Raw genomic sequence first — 18,191 nt, 5'->3', positions numbered from 1 at the left:
GAGTGATTGTCAAAGAAAAATATCAGCGGTCGTCGTATTTTGTGCAACTGAAATTTAGACCCAAACATATCATAACTACACATCTTTAGAGCACTTAAAAATCAATATGAATTTCTTTCTTTCTAGTCAGCAGTAAGTCTTCAGACTTCAAAAACACTCAGTGTATCTAAGTCTCCTGAAAAAATGATTTTTTCTTGCCGTAAAATTACGCATGTTATAACTTCTGGATATTACCAACAGAATAAAAATAAAACTAGGCACAGCACTTGATGAGAGACCTGACTAAAGATTTGTGCAGTAGTATATTTAGTTCTGCAAATTGTTTTGTGTATTAAATAATTGACTAAATGGATGAAAATTAAGGCTTTTCAACATTCATTTTCCCATTTTCTTAGTTCTTGTCCATCTCCTTCAGTAGTGAACCTAGGGATGTGTGTGTGTGTTATATACTTTTCTTACTATTGCTACCCAGCAAGGGGAATATATGTCAGCAAAGTTGTTAAACAACATGCATATTTCCCTTTTCCTTATTTAGCAGAAAAATAACTGGAACTTTTTTCCCCCCTACTGCAGTATATAATTGGAACTGGAATACAGCAACAAAAACCGAATGCATGGATGGATTTTCACAGGAACATTTTACCAGTATAAAACTTTTCACTACTGGAAACCGTAACGCACAAAAAGCAGGAACTTATTCAAGAAATCACCAAGTGGGAGGACTTTCAGTACTCATGAAATACATGCTATGAAAACTAATACTGATTTGATGGACACCAACTAAACCATAAACTGATGGGGTAGCAAGTAGACCAACTGAAAGAAATGTAATTGTATACATTGCCCAACTGACATGGAGGTTAAACAGAAAACACTACCGAGGTAGTGGAACCTGGCAGTCACTCACAATTGCAGGCAAATAATACGTATATGTTGCAAATGAATATCACGAATGGTAGCAATAAAAATATTCTCTGAAGATAGACCACTCGACAAAGACTCTGTGCTGTTGTTCACCATTTATTACAAGTATTACCTAGGTTTCGTCCGTCGAAACATGAATTTTGATTCAAATTCTATTCCATTTTACATCACAACATTTAATGATATTTCTCATATTATTAAGAAAATAATTAACAAAAATTGGCAACTAATGGTAACTGATAACAACTTAGGAAGAATGTTTCAGGGTAATATTTCATACATATTCAAAAAGGACCTATCATTTAAGGATTTATTAGAGAGGGCTACCAACAACAAGGAAGCAGTATGTAATAAGAGGTTGGGTAACTTTAAGTGTGGTAGGTGTTCTGTATGCCCCTACATTTATATCACCGGTAAGAATATTAGGGTTAATCATTGTAATATAAAAATAGGGAGTCACTTTAATTGTTATTCCACTAATGTGGTATATATAGCTTTATGTCAACTATGTGATGCGTTTTATGTAGGAAAGACGAGTAGACATATGAGAGACAGAATTAAGGAGCATTTAAATGACATCAAAAAATCTAAGTGCACCAATGCTTTAGCAAGACACGTTACACAAAACACCAGTCATCACTTTAGATTTTTTGGGGCATCACAAATTATTAAAGATCAACAAGGTAGGATCACCACCTACGACTTGGATGCAGAAGAATTAAAAATGCAGATTAGGTTAAACGCATACAATTGGCCTGGTATAAACGAGTGTTGTAGTATAAAACCCATCCTTAGACTGAACAACATTAAGGGGAGATAACACACACATTCTTAAAGGCAGCACAAGTAGATCCACATATACCCATTATTAACAACATATTGTGAATGTGCAATTATGTATATAATTACATGTATACATATATCTAATATTCTTTTTTATTTGATATTTTAAGATCATAAGGTTTTTAAAAATGTATACATTTTAATAGATTTATACATTTTTTATACATTGAATATTGCATGCTGTCCATTCATTACACCGAAAGGTGTACACACTAATAGTGACAACATGCTTTACGTTTTCTAACATATACACATTTTTTTAAAATTGTTTGTAATTTATACCATAAATTTAATAGAAACATATTTTACAAATATATATATATTACTTTTTTATATATGGTACATGACTAATATTTGTTATATTCATATATTGTATAATGTGGATTGTACAGATAAAGTTATATGATTTTATATATCTTCTATACATACATTTAACATTCAACACTAATACCACGTACACACACATACAATATTTTTCTTTTAAACCATGTTTGTGTTTTTAAATAAAGGACGTATGCCTAGGACCTGATTGATTAATTAATTTAATTAAATTTAATTGATAGATTAATTATTCAGCTGACTTATGATATATAAGTAGCTTGTACACCATAGCTTGTGTAATCTGATGAAGTCCGTGGAGACGGACGAAACCTAGGTAATACTTGTAATAAATGGTGAACAACAGCACGGAGTCTTTGTCGAGTGGTCTATCTTCAGAGAATATTTTTATTGCTACCATTCGTGATATTCATTTGCAAAATATACGTATTATTTTCCTGCAATTGTGAGTGACTGCCAGGTTCCACTACGTCGGTAGTGTTTTCTCCGCATCCATCGGAGAATTTTGTGGTTTGTTTTTTGTTATTTACAATGGAGGTTAAACAGAAACTGCAAAGACTTGAAATACAGTATGACATTTTAAACTTCCTGTAGCACAGCTTTTTATCTAGAAATGTAAAGAGTTGTTAGCAATTGCAAGTGATGTAGTTTTCTTTTAAATAACCTATTATTATTAAATAGCATTTATTTATGATCATCTGTGGTTGCACTGGTTGATAATATAGCTGTGTGTTAGAATTACACTGCCTCCATTCAATAATGAATGGGGGAAGGGCAGTCTTTCTTGTTGCCCGACTTTCAACTGCCTGGATTAATTTCAAATGACACAGTATTAAATATGTGTTTAATGCTTACATGTTAATCTTAAATCTACATTGTGGCTTTCTTTGTTTAGATGCAAACTTCTACATTTAAAGGCAGACAGTCACTTAGTAAAACCTACATTACAATACAAAGATACCCCCGGTAAGGCAACAGTTATAATTATTTGAAATACAAAACTCAACTCAGTCATTGACTCATTTCACAATGGACTAAGGCATGTCTAACAACCCCAACCCCCTTTACAGATTATACAAAACCCAAAAATAGCAGGCATGCATTTTTGCAAATGCATGCTAAACATTAATCAACCTATACATGATTATTGATGTAGGACTGAATTAGGCCAAATCACTGTTGCACAACCAACAGAAATAAAAACAAAAGTTTCAGAAAATGAACCAAATTATCATCTCTATGTGTATGGCATTTAAAGAAGAACCGCATCCACGGACTCAAAAAACATGCTTATTTCATCATGGTTTGGTATTTCCTACATTTTAACATCACTCCCAGACTATTTACAGGTTTTTAAATATTTTTATACGCAATGTTTGAGTCTGACCACATGGCGTCCGACATCCTGAAATAATTCTGATTGTTTTTCAAGAGAAATCTTGATGAGTGGATGGGAAATAGAAATTTCACCCCAGGGATCACTCCAGTGGCTTTACTCGACAGAGGCACTGGGAACTAAGGTCGGGTGGCACAATGCCAGGGTAATCCTATTGCCTAGGGTTGTAAAGGCTCCAGGGCCATTAGCCTAGTATACACCTATGAACCTATTGAGTCTATCCCATCATGCAGTGCTTGTCTGCAAAAAATTATGTCATGTATGCCTATTTCTTCCTGAAGCTCTTGTCACTGCATTGATTTTACATGCATACACTGCTATCTTTCAGTCAGTTAGCTTTAAGTAACATTTCATGCCATTCAGTGACTACTTAAAACACACTGTAAATGCCACAGAACAGACTTTCAAAGTGCTTTCTACTGCTGCTTCTTTTTAGAATGGCTAAACAGTGTTTTGTGAAACCTGAATTATACTACTTTAACTCATCTCCCATCCCCCTTCACATCTAACTTTCCTAGCTATCAAAGTTGTTGTTTGTCTTTCAGCTTTTCCTGGTTAGGGGTCACCGCAGCAGAACTCTGGTCCACTAATGATTGGCAGCAGAGTTTCACAAACGCCGAGGTGCCAGCTCGACGTCCAACCTTCAACAAAGGCACGCCCATTTACACATGTATTTGAATGCCACCCAACCGCGGGGAGGACATGCAGACTCCATACAGAAGGCACTCCCCGCACTCCAGCCGAGAATCGAACGGGAGAACCTCTTGCTGTGAGGCAACAACGCTACCGCTGCACCACTGTGGCATCCTAGCTATCAAAGTACTAAGGGTAATTTGAGTTGTTACCACCTGTGATTGACAGCCCACAGGAGGAGACTTGATTCATGAACTGTTTCCTTGTTCTAGCCTTTACTTTCTGTATAGGTAGGGAAAGGACCAGGCAGCTGTAATATCACAGCACGGGTGGGTTTTTAGGAAGGTCGTGGAAATGTCAGTTTGGGGAAAGAACTGGCCAGAAAACTACCTGTATTCATAGGTGTTGATGACATCAATGAAACAGAGACTGCAGCAACATTTACCAAGGTGGGACAAAAGTTTTTTGAAAGTGAAACCACCATAGTACAGTAAGGTACTGTTCTAGTGGAGTAAAACAGTCAATTTAAAATATTTTACACATTGTATTGTTGTTTATTAAAAACAGAAACAGTAAATAGGGAGAAAAAGGACAGAGAAGTTGAGCATTTAATAACACAATCCCAGTGTTGTCCTTTAAACAAAAGAGGGAAAACATGACACATATCATCAGATATCAAAACCTGCAAGACAAACAAGTCCTAAACAGGACAGTATGCCATGTTGAGTGGTGGAACCAGACCTAAAACAAGCTTTCAGTAGAAGAATCTATTTAATGACTTAACAAAAACAGAATGCTATCAATCCCAGTAAGCCTTATGCAGTTAAAAAAAAAAACTAAATACAAAACCAGTGACCATGGCTTACACGTAGAAAGACATACATTAACTTAGAAATCTAGAAGCTCTAAGTCTGGACTCATAGTGAAAGGAGTGATGTTGAAACAATTTTTTCTGAATTAGTATTATGGAGATAGTATTTACAGCTGTCATAAATGATGGCAGATTTCCAGTTCTATAAAACCTAAGGAATAAACATAATAGGAAAAAGTGCAGCAAACAATACAGTATGCTATCATCACTTCAAAATAGTTACAGATATTCGGAAAAATGCTGAAATACATTGAACAATTTTACAACTACATACATATGCACATAGGTTGTATGAAAACAACGTTGGGTCGTCCCTGAAAATAGACCATGTTTAGTAGGACTAATCCAGATAATCAGTCAATCGATTATTAAGTACTAATTAATTAAAACATTCTATCTCAATAACACAAGTCACATTAATTGCGCTAAAGTGATAACACAGAATGAAATATGTACTTTCTCCAGATACACTTAATTTCCTGAATCCTTTGCTCATGTGCTGTTACATTTCATGCTCAGTTTAGCTCACTTCTATGATTGCTCAGTAATGTGACAAAGCTGACTAAAAGTTTAATACCACACATTATCCCCTTCAATTTAAGGGGCATAATTATACTTTTCCTCAGTATAAAATGGTACTCAGGACCATCTGATGAGACAGATTAGTGTTCATTAATGCAAATGAAAAGTCTATATGCCCAAAATTCAGCCATCATAAAGTCAGAAACTGGCATGGCTTCCAAACGCTTTGCAAATATACTCTGGCACTAATCTTGCAGTTCTGAAACCAGACTCACAATAAGGCATAACAGCCTTTTGCATTGCGTCTAGTTTACTCCCAATATTTGCTAGCTTGTTACACTCACAGTCTACCATTTCTGTAGCTGGACCCACTTCTTTGGAATTTTTCATGTCTACAGTCACTGTGTCCCTCAACTGGTTACTCACCATTCTATGCACAATAACAATATATGTTCCTGCTACACAAAATTAAACTGGGCTTTATTATTACAGTTACAATCCACTCAGGACCTCACAGAGTCATCTATAAGGGACATTTAATCCAGGTAATTAAATAACCTTTCTTGTACAATGTTTTCATTCTCAAGTTTCTGCAAATACTGCTTCTCTCTAACAGTAACACTCAGCTTTGGTTTAATTAGGTCAAATGAGGTTCAGCCATGCCTTTTAATGAATAATGTTGCAGGTGACTAGATTGTACTACAATTAGTTTAGTTCTGTACTATACTATTCTACTGAAACTTTTATCTCCCACATCCAACACTGTGTTCATGAACTTTTTAATTTTAGACTTGTATATCTGAACATACCTTTTCTGCCAACCCATTTGTAGCAGTGTGGGATGAAACCACAGTGAAACCTTACATGGACACAAGGATTATACATGATGCCTACAGAAGGCATTCTAACTGGGAAATGAACCTGCAAACAAAGCAATGTGGAACAGCAATGCCAAGAGCAGCACCATTGTGACATCCCTACATGTTAGGGTATGTAAATATTTTCCTGTCCTGCTTATATGATTATTTTATAAATGAGATTAAGTGCTGGGGTAAGATGTAAGACATTATGAGGGACTTTTCATGATGATTGAACACTAACCAGCACCTTAACTTAAGCTCTCCCAGTCTGAAAAAAAAAATGAAAGTCAAGGACCAGGAAATCTGTCACTTTTAATAAATTCAGTTACTGGCTAGTAAGTATACACTGCCTGGATAATAGCAAAGAAGAAACTAAGACTGGCTGGAAGAAAATCAGCTAGAAAAGGTAAAAAGAAAACACTGACTGGGAAAAACGCTGCAGCTGTTCAGCTAAAAAGGTAGTTCAAGTTCCAGCTTTGGTATAAAACATGATTTTCAATAATTTAGAGGAAAAAGTAAGTCAAATATGCTCAGAACTGATTAAAATAAATGAAACACTGAAGGAGTACATCAACTCAAAGAACAAAAAGCTGGGAAAATAGAAGAAGGTTTAAACAGATATTTAAATGAGCTGATAAAACTACAAAAATCAGGGGTCAAAATGAATAAAAGGCTGAGTTTGATACTATTCAAGAAGAAATGTTTTAAAAATTGGTAGAATTAGAGGACAAAGCACATAGGGAAAACCTGAGATTTTTTGCTGCTCCAAATAAACTAGAAGGAACAGACGCTATTAATTTTGTGAATGCACAAATAAGCAATTGGACTGACATTCCACAGCAGATCTGTTAACTGAAAGGGCACATTGTGTGTATGCTCCAAACCTGGCCATGAGAAAGCAGCCAAGATGTGAGTTAGCAATCCTACCAGTAGCCAAGATGTGAATTAGCAATCCCACCAGCAGAAAAAGGTGATCCTGGCAAAACAGTGGCAGAAGAGAAAAGTATTAAAAGTTGGAGATAGTAGAATGTTTGTGGAAATGATTGTTCACTGTATACCAGGCAGAACAGAAACAATTTTATTTCAGCAATCACAGAATACAGAGGCTGTTGTGAGATTCATGTGGATATATCCAGCTGTCTTCAGAATATTTTTCCCAGAGAATCAGTCATTTTTTGATGCAGAACACACTAAAGAGGAAATACAAAAGTTTATCCAACAAAACATGAGCCATCAAGCAGAAGGGAACTCTGGTTCTCATTCTTCTGAAAATAAGGCACATGTAGAGACTTTGCCAGTCAAACCTTTTCCAACATTCCAAAGGAAACTGCTTGAGAGATGCAGAAAAGCACAGCAGCTGACTAAACGAATCAGGAGTACCCTGAAATTGAACTACAGTATGGAGATGGGATATGGAGATAATAAGATTAGCAACACAGAAATTAGTGAATAAATATGATATTACAAAGCATCAATTGCATTTCTGAAATATGACTGTAAAATAAAAAGTGTAAATAATGAACTTTTGTTGACTTTGTTAAACTTGTGGGGAAATGAAAGGCATTTCCTCACTTCATGTTATTAACATATGGAAGGACACTAAGTGGAAGGGAAAAGGAAGGAAAAGGGTAACTGTAAGTAAGTAATTTCTGTTAACAGTATTTCTATAAAACTAATCATGATTTAAATTGCATGTTTTACAGTAAAGCATTTTCTGTTATTTTTGTATGTGATGAAGATACTGAACAGATTCCTTTCTTTTCCTGTCTTACTTCTTTTTCATTATTAAGAAATGTAGGCATTGCAATGCAAAAAGAGAAAAGAAAAAGCTTAGACAAAAGCATGTTTAAGTTAACAGGCTGTAACCTTGGGTTGTTGAGGTGGGGAATGGAGTGTAAAAGTACACAGATCATAATATATGTAGGGGTGATATGTCTTCTCTTACTTTTTCATAGGTGAATGTCTGGATTAAGACCCTTGGCTAAATCTAATAAGTTTTCAGTAGAAACAACTAATGAGAGCACTTTGAACATAATGAAAAGTTTCCTTTAGAAATAAATCTTTCAGCATGTCTTTAGAAGCTTGCAGCTGAGGGCTACATAGTTTTATGTTTCCATGGAGACAAGCTGATTACAAGGAAATAAAAAGCTGAAGCATTTTCCCCAAAGCTAACAGTTAATGTTTTCTGAAATCATGCAAGTTGTTTTTCACATCTGGGTGGGGAATAAAGGTAAAAAAACAAACAAAAAAAAGCACAGACACCAATTAGGGTAAGTAGGAGCACAGGCAGTAGCATGTGTTTTAGAATGGATAACCTCAACTTTAAGTTAGATAAGACCAGTCTTTACAGCTATCTGTTTTGGACAATTGTTCTTATTAGGAGGGTGAAACTTCATTATTTGAAGATTTACATAGTTTTATGTGTTTTTTTACTAAGTTAACAGGTTATGGTGGTGTTCTTGGAGGTCTGTTTGTTTTTTTGTTTGATGGTTTCTTTAAAACAAAAAGTCTTGAAAAATGTGACATGGAGATGAGAAAATATGTATAAAGGATCAACCTGCCAAACATTAGTGGGTACATGTATCACAAAAGCTGGAAACAGACATTTAAAAAAGCTGTCATATATAATAGGTGGGAATAATGATTTGTTATCGTAATATGACACTTTCCATATTATCTTGGAATGTGAATGGCCTCACAGGTATAGACAAAAAGTTAAGGATATTTAATTATACTAAGAAATGCAGAGTGAAAATAGCAATACTGCAGGAGACACATTTGGAATGAACTGAGCATGTGAATTTGATAAATAAATTATTTCAGGATGGATATTCAACAGAATATCAGGAGAAAGGAAAATAAGATTGTTTACATTAATTGATACAGGAGCTCCAACAGTGATAGAAGAGAAAAAAATACAATAATGGTAGATTTCTGCTAGTAAGGGGCTACTGTCAATGGATGAGGATTACTCTGGCATGTACTTTATATTCTATCAAAACTACTATTATGGAGCTTAAAACATTTGGGGAAATATACATTATAGATGGGGGCTGGAATATTACTTGCAACAACGAGGATGTCTGAGGGTCTAGAAGAGAAAATATAACAAAAGGGGGTCGATTTCTGAAGAAACTGATGAAAATATTTGGTATGGAAAACATGAATTCATTAGTAGGAACTTAAGAGACATTTTACATATTATTCCCCAAATACAATAACTGGGCTAGACTAGATACAAAATTATATTTCGTAAAAACATGCATGTGCATTTAATTTAGACCACTGACATGCATCAAATAACAATTTCAGATCATGTGTCAATAATAACAAAGATAAAAATGCAGGGCAATGAAGTAAAAATCAGACACTGGTGCTTCCCTACCTACCAGTTAAAAAGAGAGGAATTTAAGGCATGGGTAGTGGAAAATTTTCGGGAGTTATTAGGGAAGATAGAAAGCACTCCAGAAGTTATAGCTAATGAGTTGGTAAAAAAATGAAAGTGGAGTTTAAAAATAGGGTAAAAATAAACGAAAAACAGATATGATTAAATAGTAACAAGAATTATTTAAAGAGGCTTATAAAGGTTAAAGTGCTGCAGAATAAGAGGAACGACAGAGAACAAGAGGAGGCGCAATTGCAGACAGCTAAAGAGAAAATAAAGGATTAACTGGATAATAGGCATGAGTTTAGAAAGATTGCTGTTAAGCAACAGTTTTTTACAATAACTCTAGAGCACAAAACCTTTTATCATAGTGATTTAGGCAACAGAAAGTAGAAATGGTTGTTGCCAAACTTAGGGAGCCTATAACAAGAAAAAAATAATCAGACATCCTTCAGGGGTACTAGAGATATTTAGGAAATTTTATTAAAATGTTATAAAGCAGATAAATGGGGAAATCAAGAAAAAGCACAAACAGGAATATTTATGGAAGACTTAAATATGCTATGGTTAGAGGTAGATGAGTCTCAATTAACAATTAAGACAGGAGGAGATGAGATAAAAAATATGATGTATAACCAATCTGCAGGAAATTTCTCAGGAACATATGGCATTCTGGTGGAAGTCTAGAACCTAAAAAGGAATAAAGTGATAAAGATCTAGAGGGTTTTGTTTAACAGTATTTAAAAAGGAGAGGAGCACTAACATCCTGGAAAAAAAACGGTGGCAGCTGTAATACCTAAAGATGGCAAAGACCCATCAGATCCAGCTTCATACAGGCCCATTCCAATTTTAAACCACGATTATAAAGTGTTTATGTCTATAATGGCTAAAAGAATAGCAGAAGTATTGGCAAAATTGATAGACATAAATTGATGTGGTTTTGTGGTGGGAAGCCAAACATTTGACATTAAGCTGACATGATTAACAGTACAATGATCCACAGGGAAGCAGAATGTAAGAAAATGCATCTGTTGCTGGTGGGTCTTGATGCAGAGAAATCATTTAACAGAATAAGCTGGGGTTTTATGTGTAGAGCAATGGAAACATTTAATTTCAATGATACAACAATAACATTAATTAGGGGGATATCTGAGGGATTGGCGGCAAAAATCGAAGTGGGAGGGTTCCTCTCTAATAACTTGTGTCTGAACACAGGAACCAGGTGGTGGTGTCCTCCTTCCCCTGTGTTATTTGCATTTATATATATATATATATATATATATATATATATATATATATATATATATATATATATATATATATATATATCTCCTTGGCAAAGAAAATAAGGGACTCAGAAATTCAAGCATATAATTGGTATGATAATGATGAAAAGTTGTCTTTATTGACAGATGATATTATTTTATACCTGATAAAAACAGAAAAGGACATCTGAGTGTTGTGGAACATTCTGAGACAATTTCAAGTCATTTCAGGATTTAAAATTAATGAAGACAAAATAAAGGCTATAGCTATAAACTATATCCCCTCGCATTACTTGATTCAGTGATGCTCATATTTGTGGGAACATGATAAAATGAAGTATTTAGGAGTATGGGTTAAAAAGGATTCTGTGATGTATGTAGGAAGAGACTAAACAAAAGAGAATACAAAAACTGAAAAAAACTAAAAGCTCTTGTTTGTGGATGTGGATAAGATACAAGCAGTGAAAATGTTTTAGTCCCTTTAGTTTTATATAGAGGCCACCCATATTTGTATCTACTGGGGGAGAAGTTGTGGACAATAATTAATAAACAGTTGAAGGATTTTATCTGGGTAAGGAAGAGGGAAAGGATCAAGTGGAATAAGTTGATCCTTCCAATAGAACAAGGTGGTTTAGAATTACCTGATTTAAAGGAATATTTTAGAGCTATGCAGTTAAGGCTAATACATATAACATAAGCAAAAAGCTATAATTCAAAGTGGAAAGGGATGATGATGATGACGGAGGAAATTCAAGAAATAAAGAGAGTGGAATTTTGGATACAGATCCTTAAGGAGAATAGCAATAGCCATACAGAATATTATATAATATAGTATAAACTATACAAGGGAATTGATGTCAACAGAGTTTATAGTCATTTAGAAGAAAACTCAATTATTGCAGTAGAACAAAAGGGCAATAAAAGATAGTCATATGGAACAAAGGATCTTTTGTTCTTAAATAAAGTCATAGCGGAGAACTGTAAAAAGGGGAAGAATCTAAGTATGGCATGGATTGACTACTACTTCTTTTGGCTTTTCCCGGTTAGGGGTCACCCCAGCCAATCACCTGTCTGCTCATGACTGGCAGTGGAGTTTTTATGGTGTCGAGTTGCCAGCCCAGTGCTCAACCTTCCACAAAAAAAGCATTTGATAGTATCCATTGTTCATGGGTAAAAAGAGTGCTTAAAAATGTATAAGATACACCCAACACTGATCAACTACATTACAGTGACCAAGAAAAGTGGCAGACCACTTTGCAATTAAGCCATGATAAAGGACAAATTGTTATCCCAGGGATAAAAATTCAAAGGGGGATATTCTAGGGTGACTCTCTGTCACAGTTACTATTCTGTCTTGCCCTTAAAACATTAAGCTGTTTACTTAACAGCTTAGCCCGTGGCTATAATATGGCTATTAGAAAACAACAAAGTGTAAAGACCTCTCACTTTCTCTTTTTCAATGATTTAAAACTGTATAGCTCATCAGATGAGGAACTGAAAGCACAACTGCAAGTTGTCAAAGCTTTTTCAGATGATATAAGAATATCATTTGGTCTTGATAAATGTGCAAAAGCAACCCTTAAAAGCAAGAAAATTGCAATGCCAGGAAAACCAGTTTGGGACAAGAATGTGGTATAAAAGAACTTGAGCAAAGACGAGTGTATAAATATTTGGGAATTGATGAAGGATCCATAATAAAACACAAACAAATGTGAATAAAACTTAGTAAAGAATACTCAGAAGACTTAATCCTGAAAACAGCACTGACATCTAGGAACAAAATTCAAGATATAAACCAATTTGCTCTTCCTGTTCTAACTTACAGTTTTGGAGTGATTGACTGGCCCCAAAACGTGTTGGATAGATTAGATAGGAAAACAAGAAGGATGCTTCATGATCACCAAATGATTTATAAAAATCAGTGCATACCAAAGTTATATATTCCCTGTTGTGAAGGAAGGATGGGCCTCCTTGAAAGTGATTATATGTACAGATTTGCAATTGTGGGATTCCACACATATCTGCTGACCTCACAAGACCCAAACATAGTGAAAGTTTTGAAACATGAGGAGAATAAATCTAAGATGACTTCTCTGCTTAATCTAGCAGAAGCTTATCGGCATCAAGCAGGAATGGAAATCAAACCAGAAGTAGATAAAAATTAGGCAGCAACTGAATATGCCAAAAAACAAAAGAAAGAATATAAGGTGAAGCATCAGATGAGAAGGCAAGAAATGTGTAAAAAGCATAAATATAGTTGCAAGTATAGAAAACTTCTGGAAGAACATTGTGTTGATCAGGAACAAACACAGGAATGGTTAAGTAGAGGCGAATTCAAACCAAGAGATGAAAGGTTAATATTGGCAGCCAAAGATAGTGGGCTGCGTACACGTTGGTTTATAAAGTCCATTGAACCTGTGCGAGAAACAGACAAATGTAGGTTTTGTAAAACCGAACTGGAAAACAGTTGCACGCCTCGTTGCTGGTTGCGACATACTAATGGCAGAAGGACTGTATACTGAAAGGCATAATGAAGTGGTGAGACTGTTGCACTGGGGATTGTGCAAACATTATGGTACTGAAGTGGCCGAAAAACACTGGAAATATAAGCCACAAAGCATCATAGAAAATGAAGAAGTCTACATCACTTGGGATCATCCATTACCAAAAGCTCAAAAGATAGATGCTAGAAAACCTGATACAGTGGTCTAAGAAAAGAACACAAGAGTAACATTGATCATTGAAATTGCCACACCCAGTGACTACAGTGTCTTGCATACAGAGAGAGACAATGTCATAAAATATCAGCATCTACAGACAGAAACGAGAGCAATGTGGAAGAAAGATATCCAGGCAGTTCCAACAGTAGTAGAAGCAATGGGTCTTATAAAAAAAAATTTACAATCGTATTTAGATATATTACCAATACATGTAACTCCATACGAACTGCAGGAGGAGTCATTACTGGGCACATTGTGAGGGCTGTGAAGAGCACTACTGGCTGACATCAAAGATTGAAACAATACTAATTTCATGAACTTTAATCATACTTTGACTTAGGAATGGGGTCCGCTCCTGTCATGGTATTAGAAACCCAAAAGACTTGGAGAAATTAAAAAAAAACTATTATATTCAGAAAGTAGCACAAAGTATCTTAAGAACTAAGCCAACATGAGAATGGAGAAAGGAGATTATGCTGATAGGGATGACTGCAATTAGATGTACAGAGAATAGACAAGAGGGGCTGGCATTTATCTGAGGAAACCAGCATAGGAACCAAGGAAGTGGGAGCAAATAACTAGAGTGGGAAAGATAATAGAAAGGGAAAAGGCCAAAAAGACCTTTGGACTACAGGCTAAAGACTGCTTTCCCTATCAGGGACTGATATCAGAATATAGGAAAAGAGAAAGGTATAGGGGAATCCTAAGTGAAAGGCCTGCGCTAGTAGAGTTATTAGTCAATTTTAGAACAGAAACTGCTGTTAAGAAAGGGATACTTAAATAAGGCATATAAAATACTGGACAACAACTATAGGAATTAATCAGTGGAGATTAGAAAAGATTCGGAAGAGGAATTTACAAGGAAAGAATGGAAGGATGTATGTATGTCTCTCAAATATGCAACAAAGTCTAAAATACTTAAGATTTTTGCTTGAAAGTGTGTGCATAGGTGTTTTATATGGGTCTATATAAATTTGCCAAAGGTTAATTTCTGTGAACCTTTCTTCATTAACCCAAACTCACCAAACATTTACTTCAGCAAATGTTCACACTGACAAAAAAACATTTAAACAGGGAAAGGAAGCAACTGGACAGCACTGCAACTGTAACACACACCACAGTATGTCAAACCCTCCCAAGTGGGGGGCTGTGCGCCCACACCCTCAACTATATATACACCAACTCCAAGATCGCACTACAGTGAGATAAAGGGCAAATTTTTGCTGTTGGCCAACTGCTTCCTTTCCCCATGTAAATCTTTAACGGATGTGACCGTTCGCTGGTTTCGGATCAATGAAGGAAGGTTCATGGAAATTAAGCTTTGACAAATTAATATAGACCCATTTTATACTTCAAGCAGATTCTAAAGATTTTTTTCCCTCAGGAAGATGGCAAATGCTGGATGTGTAATGAGGAAAAACTGAGAAAAAGAAGTTATGTACTCACTATAACATTCCATCTGTGTCTTCATCAAACTGGTGGGTCTCAGTTCTAACCTCAGAACTGACTTGGCCATCAGCAAGCTAAGGATTCCAACCTACAGCTCCTCCCACCCTACCCATACCGCCTCGCTCCTCTCATATACCTCAGATTGAGTTTGGTGCCAGGAGGAATACATATTTAAAAAAAACAACAGAGCTTAAAAGAATGCTCAAGAGCTCAAAAGAGGAACATAGGTTCCCAGAGTTATCCATCAGGTCCTTCAGATTTAAGGGAGGGGGAAGGAGGGACAGAAGGTTGATGAAGACTGAGGCAGACAACACAGATGGAATCTTATGGCAAGTACATAACTTCTTTATCTGATGCTGTCTGTTCAGTGTTCATTAAACCTTTGGGACAGAATCTGCAGCTACATAGATCTGGGCGGCCTCATGGAAGGCTATTCCAGAGTACTGCAGAGCCAAAAGTAGCCCTATTACTGAAGATGATATCAAGTTTGTAATGGCAAATAAAGGTGCGAGAACCCACCCATGAAGCAGCTGCACAAATATCATCTAATGAATCTCTGGACCAAAAGGTGTGGGATGTGGCTATGGATCTCGTGGAATAGGCTCTGACTGGTCTAGATAAAGGAACACTGTTCAATGAATAAACATGAGAAATACAATCCCTTAACCATCGAGCAATGGTAGTTTTGACAACAGCTTTCCCTTTTTTGGAATCTGAGAAAGCCACAAACAATTGATCAGATTTTCTTAAAACTTTTGTCTTATCCATGTAGTAGCACAACTGTCTATGAACGTCTAAGAGTTACAACATATATTCACCCTTATTTTGAAAGTTTAGAAAAAACACAGGGAGGTTAATGGATTGATTGATGATATTTAATGATGCAACCTTTGGCAAGAAGAAGAATTAGTACATAAATTAACTCAATCTTTATGGAAAATAAGATAGGGGGTTTAGAAGACAATGCTAGAAGCTCTGAAACCTTCTTGGCCAAAGTAATTTCTACTAACAAGGCTCTTTTCCAGGACAAGAATGTCAACTCTGCCTCGGCAGCAGATTCAAAACGGAGACAAGGTCAGAACTTGATGAACCAAAGTAAGATCCCACAGAGGAGTAGGATCTTTGATAGGAGATAGAAGAAGGAGCATACCCTTGAGGAAAGCTTTGCAAAGTATAGAAGAAGCTAAAGATGCAGCATTTTCCCCAATGTGAAAATTAGAAATGGCTGCCAAATGAACTTGAACAATAGAGAAGCCAGCCACCGAATGAAAAAAGACCAGCTAGGAAGTCCAAGACTGCCAAAATAGCCACCATAAGCAGATCAATGTGATGCTTTTGGGCCCAAATGGAAAACCTTTTCCCAACATTTATTGCTAAAGGAAGACTTTTCATTACATTTAGTACTCTCTTGTCCTCCCCATGGTCGAGTGGCCTTGGAAAGACATGTGTGAATAGGCATGCCTTCGCTGAAGTTTGAGCGTCGGGCTGGCAACTCAGCACCATAAAAATAGAATGCCAATCATTAGTGGACCGGAGTTCCACTGTGGCGACCCCTAAACAGGAAAAGCTGAAAAGGCAAACAACAACATAAATTTTCCTGGTAAAAGACTTATGGGAGGAAATGGTAATCTTTTGGAATGGGGAAGAAAGCCTGGATTGTCTGGCCATCATTGGAATTGGAGCAACCATGCGGTTAGTTTCAAGTTGTGAAGATCTGGATGAAGTTTCCCTGAGGGCTGAGACAGAAAGTCTGAACGTGGTTCCAGCGTCCACTGAGAGCAAATTAGATGAGACCACAGGAAGATGAACCAAACTTGTCGAAGTCAAAAGGGGGCAATGAGAATCACTTTGCTTTTCAACCAGCATGCCTTCTGAAGAAATTTGGGAATCAGAGGAAGAGGAGGGAGTTCATAAAGTAGACAGGGAATCCAAGCATGGACTAGAGCATCTCTTGGTGAGTGTCCCTGTAGAGGGATCAGGGCAAAGGACTTGCTGCACTTATTGTTGAAGGGAGAGGCAAAAAGGTCACAAAAGGGTTGACCCCATCTGTGGAAAATACTGTTTGCCACTGACTGATTCAGAGACCACTTGTGAGACATCAACAGTACCCTGCTGAGCCTGTCCACCAATATGTTGTGCTCCCCCAGAATGTGTGTTGCAACTAGAAAGTGGCTGGTAGAGACAGCCCATTGATACACTCTCACTGGTTCTTGACAAAGAGGATAGGACTTGGTTCCACCTTATTTGTTGATGTACCACACAACAGAATTGTTGTTGGTCTGAACTGCAAATGTCCCTAGAGGAAGGCCATGAATGGTTTGCAACATTAAAAGCACCACCCTCCTCTCTTGGATGCTGATATGAAGATTGGTCTCCTAGGGAGTTCACATGCCTTGAACTGTCCATCCCAGGTAATGCCACCCCACCCCAGCTGGGAGGCATCTGTGGTCAACATGGCAACGGGGCCTGAGACACTGCTGGATCATGAAGCCACCACAAAAGAGAATTTCTGCACACTTGAGACAGTCTTATTGGATGATTGAGGGGTGATGCAAAAGGGACCACTGGACTGACAATGTCCACTGCAGGACTCTCATATGTAAGCGAGCTGTCGATAGTAAAGTTATTGTTGCAGCTATAGAACCCAGAGCACTGAGGACAAGATTTTCTGGAGGAAGTGGCACCACAGGCATTTGCCTAATATGTCTTTGTAGTGAGAGAATGCTGTCTGGTGGAAGATAGGCCGGGGTTTTGTTTGTATCTAAATGGGCTCCTATAAAATCTGTCATTTGCACTGGTAGCAACTGTGACATTTGAAGGTTTATAGTGATACCTAAGGTTGGGGCCAGCTGGAGGAGAAAATCCCTGGCATGAATCAGTAGATGCCTGGATGGTGTGACTAGGAGTCAGTCGTTCAGGTAAGGAAACACATGGAATCCCTGCAGTCTGAGGTGAGCCGCAACTACTGTCATGCATTTGATGAA

The sequence above is a fragment of the Protopterus annectens genome, chromosome 5.part0 (genome assembly GCF_019279795.1).
Source record: "Protopterus annectens isolate FY-2018-M chromosome 5.part0, PAN1.0, whole genome shotgun sequence".
NCBI lineage: Eukaryota > Metazoa > Chordata > Ceratodontiformes > Protopteridae > Protopterus > Protopterus annectens.
The sequence above is the reverse complement of the archived record's forward strand: the minus strand, read 5'-3'. Positions refer to the sequence as shown.